The sequence below is a fragment of the Artemia franciscana genome, chromosome 10, assembly GCF_032884065.1.
Source record: "Artemia franciscana chromosome 10, ASM3288406v1, whole genome shotgun sequence".
NCBI classification, from domain to species: Eukaryota; Metazoa; Arthropoda; class Branchiopoda; order Anostraca; family Artemiidae; genus Artemia; species Artemia franciscana.
Genome location: NC_088872.1, coordinates 7,838,493 through 7,854,132, shown reverse-complemented (window position 1 = coordinate 7,854,132; position 15,640 = coordinate 7,838,493). Strand labels below are relative to the sequence as shown.

The 15,640-nt window shown below is 34.1% G+C and overlaps 1 long non-coding RNA gene across 1 annotated transcript; it reads left to right on the top strand.

The window, feature by feature from the left end:
- Window positions 1-6,200: 6,200 nt before the first annotated feature.
- LOC136031727 (uncharacterized) lies at window positions 6,201-10,887 on the top strand. Its single transcript, XR_010618569.1, has 2 exons — window positions 6,201-6,387; window positions 10,416-10,887. It is a non-coding gene; the product is annotated as an uncharacterized LOC136031727 (long non-coding RNA).
- The last annotated feature ends 4,753 nt before the right edge of the window (window positions 10,888-15,640 follow it).

Here is a 15,640-nt window from a genome sequence, read left to right as displayed (position 1 = left end):
TATTGTTGCATATTATACTCATTTCCTCACTATTTAGTCTTTCAGCTACAATTTAAGAGCACAACTTAAGTACTAATATTATTGATATCTCTACCTGCTGACCAAAGAAATTTGACCAAAGTCATCTGCAAATTCAAGCTTTAATATTAGATCACTGTTTAACTGATTCTCACTTAAAATCAATAAGAAAAGAAGGAGACTTAGTATTGACCCCTTTGAGAGCCCAACATGACATGCTGAAACACTAGATAGCTCACTTCGCACCCGGCCTTTGTAGCTTTTATCAGATAGGTAATTGAAGAGGAACTTGATTACTCCATCTGGGAAATCCACCCCTTTTAGAATTTTATAAATGAGATTCTTGCAAACGTGGTCAAAAGCCGATTCAAAGTCAACGAAGACTGCGATCATGATTTCATGCCTATTTAAGGCATTTCTTGCAGCTGCTTCAAGCTGGATTACATTACCTACAGTATTATGCCCCTAAACAAAAGCCAGCCTGGGAATTAGGTTGAATTCTATTAATTTTCAGAAACCATTCTAGCCTCCTCAGCAGCATCTTTTCGAAAAGTTTTCCAAGCACTGGTAGTAGTGAGATAAGTCTGTCAGAATTGATTAAATCTGGTGGTTTATCTTGTTTTCTAATTAGGATTAGAATGGCCTATTTCCATATGCTTGGGAATATTTTTGCAGTCCATGCGTAGTCATTTTCATGAAGTAAGGCATCGTGAAAAATTTCACCTGCATTTACGATCCATTAGATTCTTATTTCGCCTTCTCCTGATGCCGAAAAGAAATTGGACAACCTTAAAGCCTTCTTTAGCTCGGATTTGGTAAATATACATTCAAGTTCCTTCTTGAAATTTGTCTTCTAATGCAATTTGCACACTCTAGGCCTTCCTCTATGTGCTGTAGGAGCTTCTTTTTTGAAATGAACGGCAAATGCTTCGGTAGTGTCTTTGTTGGCCTTTAAAGTGGTTTTCGTTCTTGCAACGGCCTGTTTTATTAATGCTCCACCATTCGATTTATAAACGAATGAATTTTATGTGAAGGAACAGTATGTTCAATTCGGATAAAAGTCATTCCAAGCTGAGCGCTTGGCCTTCAAAACGGTATTCTTCACTAAAGCTTTAGCTTTCCTATGAGCAATGAAAGTTTCTTGGCATGGATGCCTCTGAAAAATGTTTCTTGCTTTCTTTTTACTTAAACTGCACTCTTGAAGTGTTTATTCTATCAGATTTTGTTAGACTTCCTTAACGAAGAAACGGGCATTTGGTCGGAGAATTTCTTGATTGACTAGTTTTTAGCTTTAATTTTAATATGTTCCTCTAGGTTGATAGTAGAGCAATCAATGCTATTTAATAGGGTTTTGAATAATGCTTAATGCAAAATCAAAAGAAACGGAAGCAATATTAGAATTTAGGGCAGCCATGTTTTTGAAAATCTAGCTATGTTTTTGAAAATCCTAGCCACAAAATACTTTTTAAAGAATCTGCCCTTATTAGCAATGACCTAGGCATAAAGCAAGTAGTTCAAGAAGCATTTAAACTCAGACTTAAGGCTGATAATAATATTTCCTTAAATAGGGGCTTGGGAGAATATTCACTGAATGCTCTATGCAAAAATTTAGTTAAAAATGACCTTACAAAATTTTATAAAAAAAAACTAAAGATACTAAAACAGAACCTGTCACAATTAGACCTATGATATCAGCAGGCAAAAAAGCAATATTGATATTAAAAACGTGTTTTTAAATCCTTTTCTTTCATTTCAAGGAATTGCCTCGTTTCATCGCAATTTATTTATCAGTCCTGGTTGAACTTTGCTGAGGTAAGGATGCTGGGACTGTTCTTGAAAATTTTTCATTTTAGTTTTATTGATTGTATCCTGTTGTAAGTTTTTTCTTCCTATACATTTCTATATTACTGAGGACGGCCCTTGGACATAGGGCCGAAATATTCATTCTAATTTGTCTTCCACTGTCTTGGGAAATTCCCTATTGTTCTTCTTGTTTTTGGCGTTCGTAATGGAAAGGCAGTGTGGTCTTCGTTACTATTGACGAAAAAGGACATCCCTTAAAAGTTTCATCCTTTTACAATCCTAGTGGCAGCATTGATATTAAAACTGTGCTTAAAGAAGAAACAACAGACAAAAACACAGTAATTTTTGGTGACTTTATAGCTCATAGCCCTATATGGGAAAATTGCGTAAACTTCAACATTGCGGGTAAGAACATAGAAGAATTTATCCTCACCTCAAACAATTTCATTGTTCTAACTCTGCATGGTCTCCCCACCTACTACAGTATTAGCAATAATACCTCATCAACGATTTATTTGCAGATTGGTCCAACATAGCTTGAGTCTGAAATCCAAATTTCTCCAGTCCTAGATATTTAAACCAACCATGCTGCAACCCTTATCGAAATCCATGCAGCAAAATACAGCTCCTTTTCCCCCAACAATGAGATTCAATCTAAAGACAGCAAGTTGGACACTTTTCAGAAACCAATGAAATAGCACTGATTATTCTACTATCAACCTAGAGGGGGATATTGAAATTAAAGCTAAAAAACTAAAAAGACACTCTCTTAACAGCAGGAGAAAACTCAATCGAGAAATTCTCTGACCACATGTCAATTTCTTCGTTAAAGTGGTCTAACAAAATCTGGTAAAGTAAAGACTGCAGAAGTGCAGTTTTAAGTAAAAAGAAAACACAAAACATTTTCCAGATGCATCCAAGCCAAGAAACTTTCGTTGCTTTTAGGAAGGCTGAAGCTTTAGTAAAGAAAACAGTTTGTAAGGTCAAATGCTCAGCCTTGAATGTCTTTCATCTGAAATTGACTTTAATCTTCCTTGAAGTAAAGTTCACTCGCTTATAAATCGAATGGCGAGCAATAATAAAACTTATAATTCAAAGATCCCGTGTCTTACAACAAGAAAAACCACTTTAAAGACCGGCAAGGACATTACTGAAGCATTTGCCGTTAGGAATGCTTAACATAGAGAAATGCCTAGAGTGTGCAAATTGCATGAGAAGAAAGATTTAAAAAGAAAATTGTATCTATGTTTACCAAATCCGAGCTATAAGAGGCTTTAAGGCTGTCCAATTTCTTTTCAGGAAAAGGCGAAATAAGCATCCAATGGATCGTAAATGCAGGTGAAACTTTTCATGATGCCTTACTTCATGTAAATAAGTACGCACGGACTACAAAAAGCAGACTGTTTGAACAGGATAGCGTACGGGTGTGTTCCAGGGACTTACTGTAGTAACCGAAAGGTTACTATTTCCGTTCCTAGCGGGAAAATGGTTACTGCCCAACCCGCTGGGAACGAGAATAGTTACTGCCGGCAGTAACCACAGTAAGTGATTTTCTTACCGTGCTCAAAAGAATGGTTAGCCCAGTAAGTACATAATTCACCTTCTTCAACAAAAATCTCATTCAACAAAAAATAAATATGGACAAGAATGAAGCAATGGAATATCAAGTTATTTGCTTGGAAGAAGGTGGGACAGTGAATTCGCAAAAGAAAGAGGTATCTGAGCCAGGTTAGTAAATCACCATATTTTGGGATCAACATTAAAGGACGCCCTGAGTAGTAGGCTATCTATTAGCAAGTAGGTTAAATCAATGAAAAACTTATTATTTAATTTAAAGATTTCCCTATCCAGGCATAATTATTACCTTAAATTGCCATTTGGAATCATTCTAAGGATTGACTTCTTCCAGGTAACATTGAGGCTCCATTAAATTGCCACATGGGAGCATTCTAAGCATTGACTCCTTTTAGGCTCTGTAAACAGGCCTAGGTGAAGTATTACAGATAAGTTGAGGATTTATGGGTTACCAAGTCATTATTCTGAGACCGTCTTTAATCCTATTGAAGAAGTAGGCTAGGGTTGACTATTCAGAGTCTATTCCAAAGGATGGTAATTTTATCCAGTAAAATTCTAGTTGATTGACTTCTTGCTATCACTGAAAGGGGTTAGGTTAGGAAAATGAAGCTTTCAGGGATGGGTCTACAGGCTAAAGTATGTCCTGGGAAGGTATTTCAAAGTACACATCTCTACTCATTCTTGCTCTAGAGGGCCCTGATCTTTGATGACCTTCAAAAATATATATAGCTGAAGTTACATGTTTCCCATTGATTCTGCCAATCTATACCTCAACCTTTAACTCCCTGTTAATTGAAGCAACTGTAACAAAGCAATAATGGGGGAAAAGGTAACAGGTGATAGAATACATTGGAACTACATAATTTTGGCTATATATTTGCACATTAGGCAGGTTGGAGGAAAATTACAGTATAGAAATGTATGCTTTTCCCTTTGGTATGTAGGCTAAGTAGAAGGTCACTTCTACCTGATGCTGTCTGTGTTGTTTTTAGCTGGATGGGAAACATCCAAAGAAAGTTTCCTTTGAAAAGGATAGGTGAGAATGCCCAAAAGTGAAATTGAGTTTGTCAAAGCTTGGAGGTTTGCCCCTTCAGTCTGTTTAAAGGAAAATGGATTCATAATTGAAGCTTTATTCATTTCAATCTTAAGGGTGACCTATATTTGTGACAATTCATTAAACGGTTGTAAAGGGATACTTTTGTTTATTCATTTGTCTTCTTTGTTTTCTAACAGTATTTTTAATCTTTAAATTGATATCCATTTCTTACAAATTTTTATTGATACCAGAGGTTCATTTGCAAGTTTTCACCTACTTTGTAATCCCTAGTCTCACATTTTCATTTAAATTTACTGAAGCTAGGAAACATAGAGCTCCTATCTATTTAAAGAAAATCAATGGATATAAGTAGGTTTTATTGTATTTAAGCCCTAGGGCCTTGGCAATTAAAAACAAATTAAGGAAGATTAACTTTAAAATACTTGACATTAAATAAGCATAATAGTCACAAAGAAAAACAAATAACAAAATTATACTTCTGTGTTCAGTTGCCAACCTTGAGCAACAGTCATAAATTTTTTAAATCTTGCAGAATATTCACCCCAATTATATTCACAAGCTATCTCTCATGACCCACACTGTTGTCCATACATCCACGTTTCAAGGAAATAGAAGTACCATCATACTGGTATTCTTCATTTCTACTTAGCCTATATTAAATGGGTTTGAAAGAAAGTTTCTACTGCTAAGTCAGTAGGCCAGTAAAGGACCTGGTGGTCCTTTAGCCAGGTAGTGCAATAGGAAGCTAGGGACCATACAGCCTATGCTCTTGCATGCCCTTCCTTCTTACTGTCCCTAGATTTCCATCTGTACTCATTTAAAGTTAGGCCAATTCTAGCTGAGGTTAGTCATATCACCAACCCCTATCCAAAACCAAATAAACTGACAATGCCAGGAATTAAACCTGTACCCCTTGGACAAAGCAATCCAAACCAGAGCGCCTAGGGTAAGACAACCAGTACTGGGACACTTTGGTCACTCTGCCTATTCTGGGACAGGGTCTTTGATTGGATTACAACATGTCCAATACTGGGGCAAAAGACTTTAATCTTAGACACCCAATCTATACATTTTCTGCATTGCTTCCAAAAAAACCTGTTGTCTTTTGTCCCAGTATTGGACATGTTGCAATCCAACCAAATATTCTGTCCCAGAACAGGCAGAGTGATTGAAGTGTCCCAGTACTGGTTGTCTTACCCTACCACTTAGCAAGGAACACAAATTTGACCAGAGAACAATAATTATTTGAAAAAAAAAGAAAATTGAAAAAAAACTTGCTATAGGCTAGTTGTCCCACTACAATCCTGTAAATGCTATAGGCCCATTTTATTTAGACAAATCAATTTAAGACAGGTATCAACAAAACTACATCAGGGATTGTATTTGCTTAAGATACAATCAAGCTATGTGAATACTTAGTTTTGTGATATTCTAGTCTTGAAATAATAAAAAATGTATATGTTGTATTTAATTTTCACCAGCTCATTTGAGCAAAATCATTTGTGACAGCCAAATGCCCATGGTTGGCTTAGAACCTCTCTAAATACTCTGAAACAGAAGGAATAAAAAAAATTATACTAATAAGCATTAAACTGTCCCTTAAATTTAGACAAGTTCATTTAATTCGAAAATGACGCTACTGCTAGTCAGCTTACTGTGCCGTTCCCACTGGCTCTACTGCAGTTAGAAATGGGCAGTTACCGCGCAGTAACTGCAGTTACTGAAAACTCATCAGCTGGAACACACCCGCAATTTGTCTTCGTTGTTTCCTCTTTTTCATCAGCTGAATTAACAATATCAGCAACAACTTTGATAAAACTAAAAAATTTAAACTGAGATACAAGAATCCATCCTACGAGAAGGAGGACAATTTCAAGGATCTCTGCTCATAGTTTTCTTTTGAATTACGAACAGTTTATGTTATACTCTTTTTAGTGAGTTTTGTTTAGAAAGGTTTGGTTAGCCTGATTATAACTTGATGTGGACTATGCCTATTTTCTAATTGGGTTAAATCGATATTTTGAATTAGGGTTAAATTTGCTAAAGTATTTGGACGTATTTAAGAAAGTTCCAGATAAGGGGCTTTTGTTGATCATCAAAAGTAGTTAAGTAGGCCTAATAAAACACAGAAATCTATTTAGCCTATAGCCTTATAATCCTTCTTAAAAGTAGGCTAGGCTGTTTTAAAATATGACTGTCACTACACCCATTCAAATGATAATGACCTTTTATGAGTTTTTCAGTATTTGTAATATTACAACAGTTGATATATGGGTAAAATTCCTTTGCTTAATCCCTATTTATGGGATTTCAAATATCTGTAAATCTATTGCTTGAACATAGGGTAAACTGGTAATATGGCTTAAAATTCTCCCAAAAACAAGATTGACATTGTCAAAAACTGAAGAGATTGAAAATTCAGTAAATTTATAGCAAACCATAGGCTATAACTGGCTTTTTTATTAAGTGAATATAATACTTTATGCCTTTTTTATGCTCTATTGCTTCTACCTTAAATTCAGATTTAAGCACTTTTTAACCTAACCTAAACTAATCTTTTTATAAATAATTTTAGCCCCAAGAAAGTGTAGTATTATTTTGTTGAAAACAGTGCAGAGAAAATGTAGAATTATTTTGTCAGAAATGATGGATAACTTGTACTTTAATTAAATTTATCATTTTTAAGAGCTTAAAAGGTGCTTAAATTTGAATTTGTGGTAGAAGTAATTATTATATCCATAAACAACATAAAAAAGGCATCAAGTGGTATGTTTGCTTTATTGGTAAGTCAGTTATATGAACTGTTGTAATTTTTTAAAAATTTGCCATATTTAAGAGCTAAAAAAAGGCTTAAATCTGAATTCAAGGTACAAGCAATTATTATATTTGTATAGAGCATAAAAAAGGCATCTAGTGGTATATTCACTTTATACAAAAACCAGTTATATGGTTTGCTATAAATTTGCCAAAAATTCAAATAGCCTAAATATTTTTTTCAGAATTAGGATAGGCATAGGACCTGTCATGTATGCAATCTTTGAAGCTGCAATAATAACAAAGGGTAGACATAGTAGCTTGATGATAATTTCCTGGGGTATATTTGTCCTTGGTTCATTCTTGAAAGTTTCATTCATCCAACATAAACTGTTTTCCAGGATAGCAAGAAGCCTATAGCCTACATTAGAATTGTACCAATTAGCTCAGTCACAATTTATAAGGTTATAAAAATGTGTTAATTCATTTCTTAATTATTGATAAAAGCTCTTGAAAAATTCCTATTCTCAATTCCTATTGTTGGTAAATAATAGGAATTACATTTTCAAAAACTAAAGCCATTGAAAAAGGAGATTAAAAAACCAAAATTAAGGTAATTTTTTGTTAAAATTTAGATTGGTCATATGGGCCTACACAATAATCAAAGCCCTGGAAATAAGAACAGGATATAGATGGTACCTTAACCACACCTCCATAGGATATGACAATGTACTCATTCCTGAAGGTTTCATTTGCCTACCTCAACTTCTTTTCAAAATGTCAAGAAGCTCTTCAATTTGTTACTTGACCTGGAGCTTTTCTGAAAGGGAAATTTATATTATATATAAATATATATATATATATATATGTATGTATATTAGAGCAAAATTAAGGTCTATACTGGATCTGTGGTGCACTGTGTAGAGGATAGTAAAACTTTGTTTCTATGTTAGGTCTAGTGATATGCTGTAAAAAGAGGTATGCTGGAGATATACAATTTAAGCCCACTTGGTAATAGTGACTACATGATTAATCCTGTAGTTTAAATCTGACACTAGCAACTTCAACTAGAGTTTACAAAATGGCTGGGTATGATAACATTGACCTCCTGCCAAGGCACTCTCATTATGAGGTTTGCATCATTGGTCAATTGAATCAAATAGACAAGTCCTGCTCATATTTCTATTTGTCAATACACCTTGCCTCCTGATGGTTTTGATTTATCTCTTGAATATATACTTATACTCAGTATATACTTCATGTATGAAGTTCTTCTTTATAATTTGCACCATATTTTTAATAGGATTGTCATATTTCCTTGAATTGTTAAATTCAAATTGTTATTTCTCTTTTAAATCATTTCCAAATAATATTTTTATTCATAACTCCACCAAAATCACTTATGAAGTGTGGTTTCTAGATACATTGTTCTAATTTTGAAATCCCATGTTGAACATAAAGCAACTTTAAAAATGATAGCCTTTAATGAATTACAGATGTGTCATACCCTCTCCCTTTAAAATAAATGTTCAGAGGAATGAATTTTTAGAGATGACTTATCATTCCCAATGTTTTATTATACACACATTAAACTTGAATATAAAAAATAAAAGTCAAATGAGAGTATAGTAGCCTTCCTCACATTTAAGAGAGGATAGAATCAAATAGCTCCTAGCAATAAACGGTCAGTTAAGATCAACTCTTGTAAATAGAAACCCAATTTTTAAAAGTAACCTTTAGTGAAAACCTCTAATACTACAAAAGTTATTATTTGTGCTGAGTATGAATATACAAAAGCATTAATGTTAGAGTTGATCATAAAAAAATATTAGCAAATTAAAATTTTTAGTAATAGGAATCCAACCCTGCATAATGGATCAAAGAATCATTTGACCAAGGAGAGTTGTTGAGAACGTAAATAGTAATTTGTACAATAGCATTTACATAGAGTTGGTGATTTTTGTTCTGATTTAGTTGTAGGAGTCACTAGTGTCATGTATTGGAAATTGGACATTTTTGAAGTTTCAATCTATTTGGCAAATAGATGGGTTTGATCAAACTGTTCAGCAAATGGGGTTTAAAAATTAATTTGTATTTAATTTAAATTGTATTAATATATTTTAATTAATCAATTTATTTATTTATTTAATTTTAATTCAATTGTATTTAAAAATTTTAACTAAGCTATCAAAAAAATGAAAGCTGTTCCAAACTTGTCAACTCACAAAAATGCTCACTTTTACCAAGCTTTTTTTCATGCCTGAGGTGAAAGAAATTAAGCAAGATTATCATTAAAGTCTCATTTATTAGGGATGAATAAGCTACCTGTTCTTTTGTAAGGGATTGAATAGTAACTGAATTTTTGCCTTTTTGGACCCATCACAGTGGTGGCACCAGTAGATTCGAAATGACATGTAGGCGGTATTATTTTAAGGAATTTATTACTATATAAACAAGCTGTTAATGAGGGAAATTTAAATTAATTACTAATATCAAAATGATTAAAATATGTTGTAATATTTAGAAGGATCTGTGTTATTATTGCCTGTCTAGAACAAGGATTTTTATTTAATGTATATAAGAAATAGAATTTTCACATGATTGGGTACTGCCTTAGTTCCCTCTGTCCTAACTCTCCCATCATGAAGACACGTAAAACTTTGTGTGGACAAATGTAAACAATGTCCTTGAAATGACACACACATGAATCTGAAAATGTTTAGAAAATCAATTATATCCAAAACAGTAAGGTATCAAATCATCATTTTATTTGCTAATTAAGCTGCATAGATGTTATTCTAATAGTGTAAAGTACTTCTTCTGCGACATTTTTATTTGACCTTAGTTTTTGGCATGAATGTAAAAAAAAATTATTTACTTGTGCATGGTTCAGTAACTTGGTAATGACTAAAGTAGTCCCTAGAATACCTGAGACATAAATGATGCTGACAGGAAATTTTTGTTGAAAAAAATTAATTTAAAGTATATATATATCAGAGAATATTAAAAAAAGGCTGATGATTTGTGGTTTTTGTTTTGTTATTTTTTTCCTTTTTATCAAGACTAATATGTTTGACTGTCTGAACTTTAATTTATAATGTATACAGCATCAATTTTCTGTTTTTTAATTATTATTTTTTTATTGAAACTGTTTATTTGCAAAGTTCAGCTTCTTGTACACTCATAAAACTTTTTGTTTTATCCACAGGTTATCACCAGATAAATTTTTGTCAATTCTCCATTGCTAACATCAAGCTCAATATATGAAATGAGTGTTATAATCCGCCTTCAAAATTTGCCTTGGAGTGCAAGTGCTAGTGATATACGTCAGTTCTTTAGAGGTCTCTCAATTCCAGAAGGGGGTGTTCATATAGTTGGGGGAGAACATGGAGATGCATTTATTGCTTTCAGGTATAGTGTATAGTTCTATTGTTCAATACAAGCTTTTTACTGCAGTTTTATGTTGTGATTTTTTTAATTTAATGTAGACCTCTTTGGAAAGTTGTGTAATAAAAGTAGCTTGGTGGTACATCTATCAGAGAAGGAACATCTGTTGCATACTTGGCATATATCCAAGCTTGCTGAAGTTCAGATTGCACTGGCTATGTTGGTTTCATTCATGTATTTTCATATATATTAGCACAATGAAAGCTCATCAAAGGTCTAAAAAGCTTTTAAAATGTCAGCATTTGATTTTCTACCTCAACAGGACAAGAGGTTTATGCTTAAGACTGGTTCTAGAAACCCCTTCTATTGCCTCCTTTCATAAGAATTGTGGTCTAAAGTCCTATTTATTTGATAGAGTATCAAGTAAAATTACTTTACCTCCCCATTCTCCTGCAAGGGTCAGATTGTGTCCACTATATGGTTGATACTGAAATTATTCTTCACTATGGGTAAAGAAAAGGGGGGGGATTTCTTTTAAATTCTCAGAGATTCTAGTCTTTTGTCTATTAAAAATGAATCAAAAGAATGAAAGATGGTAGTCAGAAATGAAAGTTCAGAATATTATCCTCAGAAGATGCTAAGACTACACTATACACAAGAAGAATGACTTTATGGTAAAATTTTATTATATTAAACAAAAGCAGTCACTGCAAAATATATTTAAGACAGGTATGTAGAAATTCTCCCTCCCCCAGAAGAAAAAAGTTAGATATACTTGCAAAGACATTTGAGGAAAATATTCAAATGATATTTCACAAAATCTACTACACTAATTTCATAAAATTTGACTTTTGTTCTTGTGCAGAAGAGTCAATATGGACTTTAATTGTGGGAAGTATCCCAAAGTCCTTAGTGGCACTTGTATTTTAGTGCTAGGTTTTGTATGCTGATTCATCACAGGAGGATTTTGGACAACTTGCTGATTTCTTGCTCAAGCATAAAAGGAAATACTTAACAAACACCTATGACCCCCTGCACCTGTTTTCAAGTCCTTTATTTGCACCATTCAGGAGCCTAGGCTTCAAACAAGAACATATAGAGGGTGTCCACAGAGTCTGGGTACATACAAATTTTATTTTTCATAGAACAAAACAATGGTATTTAATTATTTTGTTTAGGGAAATAAATTTTCTATAGCATTAATTTGTATCTCAGTATGCACAGATAAGTCTTGCTGGTTACAATTGCATCAAAGATGAAGGGTCCTAGCTTATGAGCGTCCCACAAATCAAACCACACCATCAGCTTTTGGCAGCCTTGCCATTTGGATAGACTCATCCAGCGTGGATTGTCTTGAGACCGGTATTGGGGGTTCTGTCTGTTGACTTTACTATTTACATAAAACAGAGCTTCATTCCTGAACAACAACAAAATTTGGTAAAATTGATACTTTAATTCAATTTGCCCAAAAACCATTTGCACATCTTCATTAGTCTAGTGGGGATGTCTTCATTTAAGTGATACAATATCTGTAATTTGTACAGATGAAAATTTTACTCTTCCATGGAAGACTCTTCCAGAAGTCTTTGGTCTTCTGGAATAGGGTTTGTCCTAGACTCTGCCTGTTTCTTTAAACTTCATGACCAATTTCTTTATGGTAGTAAATGAATAGGTTGCCAATCAGGGGGCCAAATGATGGTAATTTTTCAGTAAAACCATCCTTCTCATCCACTCAAGAGTACCTACTTGATTGTTTCTTCTTTAGACAGAGCCATCATTTGATCTGGGAATTTAAAAATAATATAAATAAATAGAATATCAAAATGTGTATGTACCCAGACTTTTTAGGCACTGATTTAAAGAAGGTGTAATGTTGGGTCCATCCCCCACTCTAAGTATTGAGATTTCTCCTATAATTTGTTACATTTTTATATTTGGTTTTCTTTGATAGCTGTCTTTACCTCAAAAATGGTGTGTACCCCTTTCTCTTTATATCTTCTAAACCAAAATTTTACATACATGTCAGTTTCTTGAATTTTATATTTTATGGCACTTAATTTCTTTCTACTTTAAACCATCAGACAGCACATCCTTTTATGTTGTTAGAAAAGAAACTTTGAATTTGAGAGATTTAGCAGAATCAATCACTACATCAGGGTCAACATTAATGTATAGTCTGTCTAATTTATATCCATCTTTGTTTTTTGTCTGATTATATTGATGAGTTGTAAACCTTAATTATAATCCAAGACCAGGAGGGTAGTTTTGTTAAAATCCTAGGGGGGGGGGGCAAAGTTGCAGCCAATTTTGCCAAATCAAGAGAAAACGACAGTAAAACTAAAAAAAAAAATAATCAGCCATTCGGTATGATAAAGGTACTATTTAGTACTTTAAAAGTACTATAAATACTTTATGGTAATATATAAAGGTAACTTATAGTACTATAAAAGTAAATATGCACTAAAAAACTGATCTGTTTCTGTTGATGCTTGAATTATGCAGGTATATCTTAGTTTTGACAAGATTTCGAAAGAAACTAAATTTCAGCTGGGTGGGGGGGGGCAAACCAAGGTCTAGGAGAGACAGTTTCCCCCTCCCCCGGCCCCATACCAAATTACGCCCCTGTACAATGTTTAAAACTGTGATCTGAGTGTATGAGTACTTTCTTCTTATGAGTTATTAGTACTTCTCATAACTCATATGAGTCTTCTTATGAGTACTTTCTTCTTCTTCTTTCTCTTATGTGTAGTTTCTGAGTGTATATATACTTTCTTGATAATATCTTGCTAGTGGATATCAAGAGATGAAACTGTAAAAGCTGATTTTGCACAAATAGTTTACACTTGATCAAACAGTTTGTGTTAATGAACTGTAGTAAGGAGTGACCCGCCTCAATAGTAAATGAAACTCTAAAAACGGAAATTTTGATATTGCATTTTAATGCTGATTTTAAATATATAAGTTTCAAGAAGTTTAGTCTTACCCATCAAAATTTACAAGCCTGAGAATATTCGCCTTATTTTGGCAAATAGGGGAAACACTCCCTAAAAGTCATAGAATCTTAACGAAAATCACACCATCGCATTCAGCGTAGCAGAGAACCCTATAGCGAAAATTTCAAGCTCCTATCTACAAAAATGTGGAATTTCGTATTTTTTGCCTGAAGACAGATTGCTACACTAAAATGAAACTATCCTACCTCCAAATGGGCGTCGATTCAAACTATCCTACGTCCAAAACCGCTACTTTTCAGGAGAGCTATTTGAAGTTTTTAAGATTATTTTTCCAGTACTTCAAAAAGAGGTTTTAGGGGAACAACCGGACTGTAGTTTCTTTTGTATTGGCTATGTATTAGTGAAGATATTTTTGACCTACTTAGGTCAGAACGTCAAAAAAACTGGATATAGGATGGTAGTTATATTATCTACATCGGAACGAGACAATCCTAAGTCCAATTTTTGGACATAGGATAGTTACAAATCTGAGAAGCCCTGCTGAAGGAAGGCACAGTCCATCCTATGTCCATATTATATCAAATATTTCACCATATATTATTTTAATTCATATTCAAAGTATGACAAAATGAAAAATTACTATTCGAAGTATCAAAAGAGAAAAATAAAACGAAGTTAATCAGAATCATCCGACTCCGCAGAACGTTCTTTTAAGCAATCGAACGGAAGGTCTCTGAAAAACTGGTGATAAGCTTCAGGAATCAAATTTTTTTTACAAAGATCTTTAATATCGCGGTACACTCTTTCGTGAATTGGAACTGGACCAGAATACAGCTTTTGCAAATTGCACGACCCAGCTGACTTCTTCACTGAAGCTTTTCCCCTTCTTGACCTCCTGATTGTTTCAATCATCTTGATGTCTTTAGCTGCCCAGCTGGTCCATACAATAATCATGTCAGGCAATGTGTAATCAACTTTCAACATTCGGATTTCTGTGAAGTTCTCTTTAACCCCGTTAAGATCGACGTTAAAATTATCACTGGTCTCTCTATATAGCTTATCAAGATCATAGAAATCAGACATTCCCATTTCCTTTACTTTGTAAGGACTCTTCAAACATGCACTTTTTGCAATCTGAAACCACTGAGAAGGCACATACACTGTTTGGTTCTTAGCAAATCTCTCGATGACAGCATGGACCGAATCGTTTTGATTTTGCGTGTGCCCGGTTTCAAGATACATGTGAGTAATTACTATCTTAAATTTACTGGCACAGTATAAATAAAGGGAAACAAGGTTCTTGTTCTTGTTTTGTCCTCCGCAATTGTCACTTATGAAAACGAATTCTTTTGCTCCTTTTTCTACCTTACTCACAATAAAGCTGTAAACACAACTCCCGATTTCTGACGAGCCTCTTTTAGCAGTGCCTGCATGCCACATGTAGCAGTTTCCTTCGCGAGTATTGCAGTTATAGATACTGAGATTGTAACAGTCAAGTTTCGACTTATAGTAGTAAGAAGAAACTTCTCCACGCGAACACTGTAGGACCTTTTGTAAGTCAAAGCACGCTATGATAATCCTTTCAGGGTCCATCTTTCCTCTCTCTTTTTCCTCTGCCATAAACTTTCTACTTTCTTCCTTGTTTCTGATGTGCTCACTGTGCTGTATAGTCAACTGTTCTTTCATCTGAGGGCTAGCATTTTCCATTGCAACACACTTGTCACATTGGTCTTTTTTGGGACGGAAAAAGCTGAGATTGAACTCATGCTGAAAAATCTCTTTGTATTTGTCGGATCTCGCAGCTTGTCTATTGTTTTCCAGGCACCACTCTCGATAAAGTCTATAAAGGTGAGCATGACTCTTGATCCCATCTTCCAAATACTGAGATTTAGATCTAGCTCTGCAGTAATGGCTTGGGGCTTTTTTCAAAAGTTTTATATGCTCCCTGCAGGATTTAAGTTCTCTTATATCGGTGAATCTGCGGGATTCCTCTTTTCGACCTCTTTCATCCCTTTTCGAAGCTCCCATACCAGGCACTTTTTTCTTCAACGCAGTTTTCACCATCTGTTCAGAAATTCCTAGCGTATTTACG